Source organism: Zalophus californianus, chromosome 3 (assembly GCF_009762305.2).
Source record: "Zalophus californianus isolate mZalCal1 chromosome 3, mZalCal1.pri.v2, whole genome shotgun sequence".
Classification (NCBI taxonomy): domain Eukaryota; kingdom Metazoa; phylum Chordata; class Mammalia; order Carnivora; family Otariidae; genus Zalophus; species Zalophus californianus.
Genome location: NC_045597.1, coordinates 24,121,398 through 24,132,590, shown reverse-complemented (window position 1 = coordinate 24,132,590; position 11,193 = coordinate 24,121,398).

Below are 11,193 nucleotides of genomic sequence, written 5' to 3'. Positions count from 1 at the left end.
AATGTTGAGTGAGTGAGGTCAAGAGAAAGAGAAAGCTCTTTAGGAAGTCCAGTCTGCTATAAAAGCTACAGTGCCATACGAACTTTCTGCACAGCAGTTCCACTGGCATGTAAAATGTCTGTGGCAAAAAGGTATGGTCTATGAAATATTTGGCAAGACACAATAGAACGGAGAGGACTCTTTGGAATGTTTTGAAGAAACAACCTTGCCCGCTCCTGCATATAACATTTTATTTCCTTATGTGAAATACTTTCAGGCTTGCTACTAAGGCCCCTATAAATTGAAAATGGTCACAAGACATCACCTGACAATTTGGATTGCTTTTTTTCTGACCTACCAAATCATAAGGTACAGCATGCACAGAAGCCATCAGTCATCCCATGTAAATGATGCATATGAGACCAGGTTCCAGCAGTAAATAAAGGCACAGGGAAGCTGAATGAGCAGGTGACTCAGATTCCTTTATTACCTTCTATCAAAACATGACCACTCCTCCACTTATGTCCTCTTTCAGAGATCCTTATGACAAATTGACTGAATAATAAGTATCTTAAGACATTTTTTCCAGATAATGTATTCAAACATAAGGAGACTACTGCAGTAAAAGAGCCTTGATCAAAAGTGTGTCCTTGAAAGATAATGATGAACAGAAATCATCTCAGTGGGCAGAATATCGATATACAATATTTTTTGTATTTACTTTGGATGGAGAAATAGACATATAGATCTATTTTAATTTATGGGCAATAGTGAATGATTTGGCTGTATGATCATAAAATTGGAAAATTAATAAAAAAACAAAATTAGAAAATTGGTGACAGTGGGTTCAGAGGGAAGTATCAATAGATTTATTGAAATGAGAAGAAAATGAAAATATCTGTCTACCATTGAATGCTTACCTGAAGAAAAAGATTTATCTAATTCAGAGACTTTCAATAATCAGCTGGACAACATGACCTCTCTTTTGGATATCAGTGAGCCTCTTTCTCCAGCCACCTTGATTCTTGATCAGTGGGCTTATTTACCAACTGTCCATGGTAGAAAAGATGGAAGCTCTGCATGGGCTAAACAATGTAATTTCTTTGCTAAGACTCATTTTGCTATCTTCAATGCTGAGTGCCTAACTTTCTGACATGGGAATCATTCACAAGGATGATTTCATTGGATCCATCTCATGGTAGGGGCAGTAATTTTTTCTCACTGGTATAGAAAGATATTTATGGATTTGTCTTTCCTGCACATAATGTCCTTATTAATATGGACTTCTTACTTCTAAACAAGGGATTGTTTTTTGCAGCAACCAAATGTCAGAATTGGTATACACCATAGAATTCACTGGTTTTTCCACATACTTTATTATCCTAAGAACCTGCCTTGATAGAAAGAGAAATGAACTACTGCAGTCTAGTTATAGTACCAGTTGATAGATAATACCATGAAAATTCATGGTTTTATCTCACCGAATGTGATCTATGCTTTAAGATAAATATCAAAATATGGGCTATATTTTTCCATTGCCATAAAATATAGATCCTGGAATCAAAGAGTAAAATGAAGGTAGTAGATCAATTTATCATTATTTTAGTTTTCCATTACAGTGATAACAAATTGTCACAAACTCATTCACTTAAAACAGCACAAATTTATTGTCTACAAATTTTGCTAATCAGAAGTCTGATGGGTTTGGCTGGTTTCTTGGCTTAGCATCTAATGAGACAAATCAAAATGTCAGCAGTTGCAATCTTTTCTAGAGGCTCTGGAGTCAAATCTAATTCTAAGCACATGTAGACTTTTTTTTTTTTTTGTCAGAATTCAGTTCCATCTGGTTGTAGGACTAGGGTGTCCATTTCCTTGCTGGCTGTTGGCCAGCATTTCTTCTCTTCTACATGTCATCCACATACCCTGTCTCATGGTACTCATCTTCCATCTCAAAACCAGAAATGGTACCTTGTATTTTCATTCCTCCAATCTCTCTGACTTCCCTTTCTGTTTCATTTCCCCTCTGCTATGTCCTCCTTCCTACTTTCTCCTTAGCTGCATCTCTATGAATGACACTTAGGCATTTATTTTCCGTTTTCAGTGGCTCATAGGAATACATTGAGCCCACCTGGATAATCTAAGATAACGCCATCTTGAAGTCAGCTGATTACTAACATTAATTCCATCACCAAAGTCCCTTCACAGAAGTACCTAGTTTAATGTTTGTTGAAAACTTGGGGATGAGCGTCTTGGTAGGGACAAAAATTTTAGAATTCTGCCTGCCAAACTATTACACCGACTGACTTATTTAGAAAGCTTTTCCTGTACCAAAAGTGTTAGTTCTGCTCTTTCCACCTGAGGACAGAAAATTGGTCCATTGAATTTGAGGTTGAAATCACTGCTTGGCCAATTTGATACCTCATTCTACTGACAGACAAAGAACAAAACAGTTATGGGATGATGTGATTGATTATATGTATGAGGTAAGTGTGTTGTTGATACACTTTGGGAATAAAGATAAGTGTACTTAGAACCTATAGATTTATCTGGGATGTCACTTAGTGCTTCTTTTTTTTTAGATTTATTTATTTGAGAGAGAAAGAGAGAGAGAGTAGGGGGAGGGGCAGTAGAGGGGGAGAGAGAAAGAGAGAGAGAGAGATGCAGACTCCCCGCCAAGCATGGGTGGAGCCTGAAGCAGGGCTCGATCTCACCACCCTGAGATCATGACCTGAGCTGAAATCAAGAGTTGGACACTTAACCAACTGAGCTACCTAGGCACCCCTGGGGTGTCACTTAGTACTTCTGTATCTAATAGTAAACATGGAAAACTACAGCAATCGATAAACCAGACAACTAAAATATTAGACCTTTCAGAAATGAAATTTGGAGTCACCCCATAATGTAAATAGCTCCATCCTGCTTAGAATAATGAATCGGTAGTTGAAAAGGAATTTGAAAATATCAACTATGGACTTATATCTAGAGGAAAAAATGATTGTAGCAGGTATGCATATTCCCTTCTCTACTTGATATACACACACAGGTGGATAAAATATCAAATGTCTTTGTTTCTGCCTCCTACTTTTATTTTATCATTGTATAAAGGGGAAGTTGTCTGTTAGTGGTTAACTTTACATGTGGCCTTTAGATTAGAACATATTCATGTGGGGGCTGTAACACCAATAGTAGACTAATTAAAATAAACCAGAGATGAATGATATGATATTTGCTGAGGATTAAGTGAAACTTCACACCTTGTACTCTTTTTTGGATAGAGGGTAATAATTTCTCTGCTTGCATGAAACATAATTGCGTCTTGTTAGGCAAAAGGATAAAATTACAATCATTATTGTATGGAAGTTCATTACAAGTGTATATGTGGATGCAATGTACCAAGGGGATGAGATATGTTGATTATTAAATAATAATCTTTCCACTGCCATGTAAAGTTTTCTCTCCAGCTCCTTCAACACTAGCCAATTTGAATCTTGTGCTGAGCAGTCTAAGCCCCATTTCCATGGATCCCATTTCTCCAATTTCTTAAAGCACTGCTAACAACCAGTGTCTTCTCAGAAGTTCTCTCTGCCTCTTCCATTTTTCTTTTTCTGTCAGCTGTTGGGGTAGTAAGTTGATGCCTGTAGTTGCAATGTCTGTATTACTTCAGTGCTGTTTTCCCCCACCAGTTCTCTAATACCTGTGAAAATAATTCCTCATATTGAATTCTGCTGACATACCTAGTATGGCTTACTGAAAGTTTTTCTGAAAGTACTCCTTCTAAAAGGAGGAAAAAAAGATAAACATGTAAAACAATATAAACATAAAAGAGTAAGGTTGGAGAAAATGAAAGATGGAGAGAAAGTTAGAGACAGAGATAGAGACAAACAGAGAAAAGAAATCAGAACAAAGGAAAGACTCCAGGAGTGGGGCACTAGAGTAAAAATGTAACAATTGAAAAAAATTGAGTAATAAGAGATGGAGGAAAAGAACCTTCCACAAAGAGGGAGCAGTAAGTGTAAACCAATCTAAGCAAGAATGCAATTGCCATTAAAAAAAACTGTGGGGCGCTTATATGGAGAAAAATGAATAATGTAAAAAATGTAGAAGATAAAAAGTATGAAAAGGAAACATTAGATTATGCCTTGGAGGCTATCATAAGAAGTGTTTTTTATATTCATATTGACTTTATTTTTAAATTTCTTTTTATTTGAATATAGTTGACACATCATGTTACATTATTTTCAGATTTACAAGATAGCGAGTCAACTTCTCTGTACATTAAGCTATGTTCACCACAAGTGTAGGTACCATCTGTCAGTATACAAGGCCATTATAATACCATTGACTATATTCCCTTAGCTATGCCTTTTATTTCTGTCAATTATTCATTCCATAACTCGAAGCCTGCACCTCCAACTCCCCTTCACCTATTTTGCCCATCCTCTGAGTCCTCTTCCTTCTCATAACCATCAGGTTGTTCTCTGTATTTATAGGTCTGATCATAATTGTTTTTTAATCTAAGATAAATCGGTGAGAGGGTACACCCACACACATATACATGAAGAAAAATGGTTCTAAATTAAAAAAAATAAAAGAGTCTATTTTGTCCTAAATTTAATAAAATTATATAGACGATATAGGCAATTGAGCTTATTTATTATGATTATCAGTTACTCTGGCATTCCAATCCTATTTTCTGTATCTGTCAACTATTTAATTTATTATCACCTCAATCTAACAAAAGTAAAATATGTATTAAGGAAACAAATAATTTTCTAAGTACATTTTTTAACCTAGATTGGGGAGCAAAATAGCTGCTCAATAATTTTTTATTGAATTTAATTTCAATTTTTAGGATTTAAATTCATACCTAGCATTTTTAAATGCATTTTAATTCTAAATAGGAAGGTAAATATGATTACTATGTATTCAATAGGGACCTGAATTACAGTAAATTAAAGTACTAATATAACTCAAATCTCAGGTTTCCTGCTGTCTAGATCAGACCTCTGGCCAAAAATCAGAAGCAAGAGAATACAATCTACTTTCTTATGACAGAAATGCTTGAACAATAATATCTGTTCCAGTAGGTGACACACATAGCCTTAGTGTGATACTGATAAATGTTAGGATGATTTTACTGTCAGCTTAGTAAAGACATATCATTTCAGCATGGAGCACAACACAATGTAATACATGCTGCAAAACTGAATTGGTATGAGGATTTGAGCAATGGGAGAGTTGTTATGGAAATGCTTGATTCGCCATTCAAAGTTCTGAGCCTAAATACTGTTGAAATCCAGATGGCTGATTTAAAGCTTACCACAAAGGAGAACTGTAGAATGTCCCCAAAGTACTGGAACATAATTGAAGTATCATCTGATTTTTCATCTGCAAGGTAAGCAGTGCTTCACGGTATCCTTTTTATTTTTATGTAACAAGACGAAAACGCATTTCTTACTGGGACCAGAAGGCTCAGTTTTGAGATAGAACTTTTAAAGCAATAACACTCAGATTGAGAAATAGTTTTCCAGACAAGACAAGAAGAACAAAATATAATAGAAAAGAAGATTGGAGACCTCTAGCAAAATAAATAAGCTTCTTCCACTGTGCAGATAACCTGTTCAGTGAAGTTTAATTCTCCGGTGTGTACTAATATGTATAATTTTTATAGCATATATGACATATGTATGTCATTGTATCAGGGCAAACGTTGCATTTTTGAGTGAAAAATTGAAAACATTATAGATTAATTCTTTATTTAATGAGATCAACAGCAGCAGAGAAGGAAACAAAGAAATTAACTGAGAGAAGACAAAAGTTTTTTACCTGTTTTAACAGCTATTGATAGGTATTATTTTCTAGGGGAACCTAACAGGTAAAAATAATTGGAACTGTACTGGAAGATTTGTTCTTACAAATAAGAAAATGGATGCCATTTTAATTACATATATTTACTTTTTTTATATGAAAGTCACAGAAATAATCACTATTACACTGGATATGTCATGTTGTTCTAATACAGTACATTAAGACAATTATAAGTCTTAATTGATACCTGAGATAATTGTATTTAACTCATCCATCAGATTATTTTAAGGTTGATAGGAATGGAGAATATGCTACCAATCTATGTCCTTTAAAAGCAACTTACTCGGAAAATCATGAAAGGTGTCTTTGCCAGATAGGAGACATATAAAATTTTTTACATGTACCACACCATAGTATAAATTGATTCAAATTCCTTATCACATGAGTTTCTGGTACCATTGAAATAATAACAATTGTGTTTTTTATACCATTTTACAATTTACAGTGTGCCCAATTCTATTTAATTTAATGTTCTTAACATGTTTTGAGTACTGACATTATGTTTTGTGTTATTTTAGGTATAAAGATATAAAGATAAATCAATAATATTCAAGTTGCTCATGTTCCAGTGAGTCAGAAACCTAAAAATATAATTACGATATAAATGAGAATTTAGATAATAAAGGTCTTTTAAAAAGTGCCTCAGAAGCATAGGAAGACAGTTCTGTCTGATTATAAAACATAAGGTTTTTGTTTTTTAATTTGACATACCACATGGCCTATTAAAGAAGTTGTAAACTAGAAACTAGTTTGTTATACATTAACTGGTAAAAAAACAAATGAAGTTCCAGCTACTGGATAATTCAATTATGTAGAATTTATATATATTTGTGTGTTTATGTTTTTCAGGAAATCCATAGTTGCAATATTTTTACATGATTATATTCACTCATGTTCTCATTTGCTTCTAAACCTGAAGTGACTCATTCTTAGAAGTTTTTTAGAACTACTGGTGGTAGTCTCTCTTATTCTGGGTCTCATCAGAAGAAATAGATGACACTAATTATTTTAACAGGGAGATTCATCAGAAGGATTTGGTTATATGGATAGTAGACAACTACAAAAAATACAAGTGAAAACCAAAGTAACAGAGATATGAATTATATATAGGGATCAGTCCTAAACCTAGTGCTGGAGAAAGAAAGAGGATCAGCTGCCACTCTCAGACCCCAGAAGCTTGGAGAAGAGGGGCCGACAGAGCTGAGGACCACACCTCTGAGGAAGATGTCCCGGCTGGTGTTGGTATTGAAGTGAAAGTGCCATGAACCCAATTCTGGAAAGGTGAGAACAAGCTGAAAAAGACACCAATGACTTTTAGTAGGGTAAGTTCACATTGGGACAATGTTGTCAGGAACAGCAGTAAAAGAAAAAAGCATTAAGTGCCTTCTTCCATATTTTGCTTGCCAGTTTCCTCATAACACGTGCTATATTGACAGAACCAAACCTAAAAGAAAGTCAGGGGGACATGAAGAAATGTAGTTAGCAGAATTATAGTCCTACCATAAGATAGTAAAGAAGGTTGGATTTTGATTCAAAGAGAGACAAATTTAATAACTCATTGAAGTCTTTAAATATTTATTCACTAAATATTTATATAATAACTATTTTAACAATACAAGGACAAGAAGTATATTGAAAGAGCATTTCATCTTCTTTAAATATACATATTTATTCTTACTATTGATCTCTATAATTTTCTGTGGTTAGAATTGCCCAGATGAAAGAGAGCTGTTGCTTTCTGGACTGAAAATGTTCCTGCCATAAACTAATTCATACCCTATTTACAGTCATAGATATTTTATCATTTTTTACCCTAATTTTTCTGAATTAACTGTACTGCCATTTGCCAAAACTTTTCTCCTAAAGTAAGACCTAAGAAAAATCGGATAAGTGTATTTAGCACATATATTCACTCTTTATATAAGGCGTATTAGAAAGAGTAACTTTAAAAGACTTAAAAAAAAAAAAAAGAAAAGGAAAAGGAAAGAAAAATAAGGTAGATAGAATAGCTTCCCTGGAGCAACTTGATCTAATAGGTATGACAGGAAGAGATTAGTGGTTTGAGACTATACCAAGCCTTTAAAAATTGCTGTAATATTATTGTAGTAGTGAGTTTCCAAGTTCTTAAAAATAGGAAAGATAAGTTAAGGAGAAGTGTCCCAGTCTGGGAGATATTTATCTTTTACTATGAATAAGATTTAGTCTAAATGTAGGATATATAACATTCAATAGAAGTATACAGGAAGCTGATTCCTTTTAGAAAATGATCTAGAGTATGTCAGAGGGGGAGATGAACCATGAGAGATGATGGACTCTGAAAAACAAACTGAGGGTTGTAGAGGGGAGGGGGGTAGGGGGATGGGTTAGCCTGGTGATGGGTATTGAGGAGGGCACGTTCTGCATGGAGCACTGGGTGTTATGCACAAACAATGAATCATGGAACACTGCACCAAAAACTAATGATGTAATATATGGTGATTAACATAACAATAAAAAAATTAAAAAAAAAGAAAGAAAATGATCTAGAAAGATGTCCCTACCTGTGATCATAAATTTAAGTGATCAAGATATCAAATTAAGGACGTACAGATAAAATATAATAGATTAGCATACTGAGCCTATTGGACATATGAACATAATTGTCAACTTGAGTACATAAGACCACAGTTTATTGGAGATTGATTTCTCAGAGACTAATTCAAGTAGGGTGCAGAGGGGATGATTTGTCAAACTTAGAAGTTTCCTGTCTCCAGATAATCTCAGTTTTAAATATATTTTTGATATATTTTGATAATTAAAAAGAAGTATTCTGATAATATGTAAAATTTAAGATTACCACCATGCACTCCTTGCTAGGGAGGCCATCATTATCAAGGATAGATTCCATGTCTCCTTTCTTAAAAAGAACAAGGAGGGGGAAATTTACAAAAAGAGATTTTTTTTTTTTTACCTGTCACATGGACCTCCCTATCAATTAGTAAATATGCTTGGGATTTTTGTGATTTCCACTACCTCCAAAAGAAGAACATTATTGGCAATATGAAGTATTCTCCTTCTGTAATGGTTATAAGTGTCCTCTTAGCTGGGCCATGATGCCCAGATATTTGGTCAAACATTATTCTGGATATTTCTGAACACATGTTTTTGAATGAGATTTACATTTAATTTCATGGAATTTCAGTAAAACAGATTGCCTTCCATAATGTACGCGGGCCTCATTCAATCAACTGAAGTTCTTAGTAGAACAATCAACTCACTCCTCAGCAAGAGGGAATTCTGCCAGTAGTCTGCTTTCAGATTTAATCTGTAACACTGACTCTTCCTGATTCTCCAGCATACTGCTTCTCGACTTGCACTGCAATTCTTTCCAAAGCCCCCAGGGTGCCAACTTTATGCATCAGATCTTGAACTTATCAAGCCTCCACAACTGTGTGAGCCGATTTCTTAAACACACACACACACACACACACACACACACACACACACACCTGCAGACCTCTTATTTGTTCTGTTTCTTTGGAGAACGCTAACTAATAACATCTAATGAATGATCCCATTATTTGTCTAATTTGCCAAGAGTAGGGGAATTTTTAGTCTTTTTCTTTTCTCCTTTTTTCATAACACAGCTAATTAAAATCATGTTTTTTTTCCTTTATCTCTCTGAAAATCAATGCAAATAATTCAATCCTTTATCTCCCCTCTGCTTTTATACATACTTTCTCACACTTCTAAATCTTGGTACGTGCCTACCCCTTACCCAGAATGCCCTTCACAAATTTAATGTCCTAGTTCACTGCTATTTATTCTTCAAACATCAATTCAGATATGACGTTCTTGGAAAAGCATCTCCTGATTGTCACAAAGAGTAAGTGATGCTGCTGTTTTACCACTCCCCTTATTTGTCCCCTATTACTTGTCTGATCAGTTGTCTGTGTCTCAACTTTTCTGTAGATTGTTGAATGTCTGCAATTTTGCCATGCATCTCTGGATTAACAGGTTTAACCCAGTGTCTGTAACATTTCAGGCACTCATTCAAAGATTGCTTAATGATTGCATAGAAAGAAACAGGGGACAGTTCACCGAAGAATTGTTGAATACAAAGATAAATGAGAAAGACCATGTAAGTAATTTGGATATTATTTGAATTGATCTCTGTGCAATCTCGAGTTGCATAGAAGTTAACAGTTTGTTAATATGAGTCCTGCAGATTCCCAGTTCCAACACTGCAGATTGAGCTTCCAGTGTTTCAATTTCCCTCTATTGTAAACTGGGGTAATAATATGAAACTTAGGATTTACGAGAGACTTAGACTTAAAAATATAAAATTCTACAGCACTTACCCAACGGCTAACATTATAAATGGTAAAAAAAAAAAAAAGATTAAGCAAAGGGCATTCAATTTAAGTATTATTATAAAAGTCTTATTTTCCTTTAGTACATTTTACTGTAAATATGATATAAAATTGAATCCTGATGAATCTAGACATCTTATTACTTTAGTTATAACCCTTTCTCCCATCCCATCCCTGTCTCCATCTTTCTAGACTTTGTTATCCTGGAAAAATTATTTCTCTACTGCATCATGGTGTTTTTGCATTTATGCATTTACCAACAATTTTCACTAAAGGGAACACACTCCTTATTTCAATTTCCTCTTGAATAACTTGATTTCCTTGGGAATGTCTTCCCTAAATTCTAAAGCAGTCAATATACTTCTACTTTATTATAAATATAAATGATTGTTTAAAGATAGTGATTCTTGCTAGAGTTAAGCTTTGTGAGGGCAAGGTTGTACATTTTTTAACATGGAAACATAGCATTTCATACTCTTTATAATATATAGTATATATTAAATGAATATTTTAAACAAATTCATAAATATTTCACTCATCTGAACAATGATTTCTTGAGTAGAGATAACAGAGTTTGAGGAATGTTAAAAATGAGGTATTCTTTTCCCTCTTTTTATGAGTGGAAAGCAATATAAACAAGATATTTTATATGCTTTAGAACTGAAATATCTTCATTCTTCAGATTTAAAAATGCATAGAGAGGAACATAATTTGCTCAATGTTATTTGGAAATATTTTAATCTTGCCATTAATAATGTCTTAGGGGGAAAATGTTACTAGTCTACTGCATTAATATACCTACCCAAAGAATTTAGTTTAAAAATGAAAAAAAAATTCTTATGATATAATAAGAGAAATGGGTTCCTTTTTACTATTATAAAAGAGGCATCTGCCTCTTCATCACATATCTAGGTTCATCCAAGAGATAACTATCATTACTTCACTCCCTGACTGCTTTTCCAAATGTCCTAACATCTTCCATTGTATTTTAGCA